We start from the raw sequence: 2,865 nt of genomic DNA, 5'->3' as shown, positions 1-2,865 counted from the left end.
AAACTAAATTGTTTGATAAAGGACAAGCCTCTCAGACTCTGAGCTCGACAGCACCAAACTATTTTTTATATTAGACAATTAATTTAATTTCACATAATTATTGCGGAAGAAGCCATTTGTTTGTTAAATACTTAATGAAAAATATATACCGTGTTTGATGTTTGTTAGTTACAAAGAACGAGGTAATTAGTCCAAGTTTGTCGTTTATTGAATGTTCAGAAACTACAGCGGCTGTGATGAGTCACAGCAAAGGTAAAACAACCTGGACAGGTGATTAACTCTAAACCACTCGCACTTTTTTACTCTCCGTCTCTCTCTGTCATTTAAGCACACCCGTTGCCAGGGCAATCTCCTGCGGTCCACAAGCCGACCAGAGATTATGTTAAAAATATAACATTAAATCCGTTACGATATTAGGTTTGCAGGCTTGATATTTATTTTGCGATCATCAATAAACCTCTCATGAAGTTGAGTGGTTGATTAGTTAATTTTAAACTCCTGCTCTACTATTTATTTTGATAATGGAACCGAAACGCACAGAATTGCGCAACATCTTGTTGAAACAATAATTACTGAGATTGTTCGTTGGGTCATTAATTTGAACACGTTTTGTTGATTTTTTTGTTGTTGTTCTTTCATAAAGTTACGAACGTTTTAAGCGAGTCAGAGGAGGACGTGCTGGTCTCAGCATCCTGGCTGCGTTCAGTTTGTCACCTAATGCCGAGATCGACTCAAAACCTTCCGCGATCGTCGTGTTGCACCACTGCTCTAGCAAAGCACGAACAGTTCAGAAACAATATGAAATGAGAAAAAAACGTAGTCATTAACTGATTAAGTCGTGTTTTAGATTGTTCTTGAAAAACTAATCAGTCACGGCTGATTAGTGGGCGCAGTCACGGCTGCACAGTGAACCTATTCATGTTTTACAGCAGACAGCCGCTCCCCTCTCTTGCAGGTACTGCATACCCCCGCTAAATCTTTTAGGGGTGCGCAGTACCCTGCCGTACCCCCTTACTTTCACCCCTGATTATAAGTGGACCCAAGTGCACCGGGTGAGAGACGTAGTTAATTTAAGAATATTTAATGGAAAAACGAATAATCAAACTTACAAACATGAAAAAAAAAAATCCAGGGAACAAAATAAGTGCAAAACAAAGACAAATTGGAGAAACAGGAAGATCACAAGGAAACCAGGAAGAAATGAGAAAAGTGACAAGACGAACCGGCAACTAGTGACTAACAATGAGGTGCTTAAATACTGGAGGTAGTGAGCTTCAGAAAAGATCTTGGGTGGATGATCCATCGATCCATTTTCTTACACCATTGTCCCAGTGGGGTCAGGAGAGGTGCTGGTGCCCATCTCTAGCAGAAGGCGGGGTACACCCTGGACAGGTCACCAGCAACACAGAGGCAGGACAAAACAACCATGCACGCACACATCCATACCTAAGGATGGGTACAGAAATCAATTAACCCAACAGTCATGCTTTTGGACTTTGGGAGGAAGCCGGAGTACCCGGAGAGAACCTACGCATGCATTGGGAGAACATGTGAACTCCACATTTTTGGAGAAAATCTCATAAACATCAATATTTTCACTAAATAAGAAACAAAAAACTAAATTGTTTGATAAAGGACAAGCCTCTCCTTTATCAAGAGGCCTTGCAGCAAGCCTCTTGCTGGCTGCAAGGCTTCTTGCCTTGCAGCAAGAGGCCAGGACCTTCTTGCTGCAAGGCAACAGTGCTATCACGTGCACCACTGTGCAGGACCTGGGCTGATGAGCAGGTGTGAGTGGAAGCAGACTGTGAAGGGATAGAGAAAGTGGCAAAGGAAAGGGGGGAAGATTACACAAGGGGAAACAACCAAAATACAAACACAAAGAAGAAAGGAGACTAAAGGAACCTAATTAAACTAGAACAAAGGAAAATAACTAGAAACAAGAAATAAACATAATTAAAATCACCAATGAAGAACAGATGTGGAAAACAAGGCAGAATTAAATGGAAACAACTAAGGAACACCAAAAGAATCTGAGGAGGATGCCGGCGAACARCAGSCTTGRAGGACACTGGCAGCAGAGCATGTACCTTGGTGGGTGTTGGCGACAGAGTGGGAACCTTGGGGATGCTGGTGTGTCAAGTCCTGACCGACCTCCTGAGCATTGTCGCAGGTTCTGTCGACCTCCCAGCCAATCTCCTGAGCCTGGCTTGGAGGTCAATGGGACCTACGACACTAGCAGTGGAGCAAGTACCTGCCAGCGGCAGAACAGGAACCGGGAGGCCAATGGGACCCACGACGAGGCTCCAGAGGCCGACAGGACACGCAATGAAACTCTGGAGGTCGCCCGAGAGACCAAAGGGACTCGGCACAAAGCCCTGGAGGTCAGCCTGGAGACCAGCAGGACTTGCTATGAAGCCCTGGAGGTCAACCGAGAGACCTAAAAGACTCCACACAAAGCCTTGGAGGTCAGCCTGGAGACCACCGAGACTTGCTATGAAGCCCTGGAGGTCAACCGGGAGACCAACGGGCCTCGCTACGAAGCCCTGGAGGTCAGCCCGGAGACCAGCGGGACTTGCTATGAAGCCCTGGAGATCGGCCGAGAGACCANGGACTTGCTATGAAGCCCTGGAGATCGGCCGAGAGACCAAAGGGACTCGGCACAAAGCCTTGGAGGTCACCCAGGAGACCGACGGGACTTGACACAAAGCCCTGGAGGTCAGCCGGGAGACCGACAGGACTCATTACGAATGCCGGGAGACCAACAGGCCTCGCTACGAAGCCCTGAAGGTCAGCCTGGAGACCAGCAGGACTTGCTATGAAGCCCTGGAGATCGGCCGAGAGACCAAAGGGACTCGGCACAAAGCC

Source organism: Poecilia reticulata, linkage group LG16, assembly GCF_000633615.1.
Source record: "Poecilia reticulata strain Guanapo linkage group LG16, Guppy_female_1.0+MT, whole genome shotgun sequence".
NCBI lineage: Eukaryota > Metazoa > Chordata > Actinopteri > Cyprinodontiformes > Poeciliidae > Poecilia > Poecilia reticulata.
Note: the sequence above shows the minus strand (reverse complement) of the source record.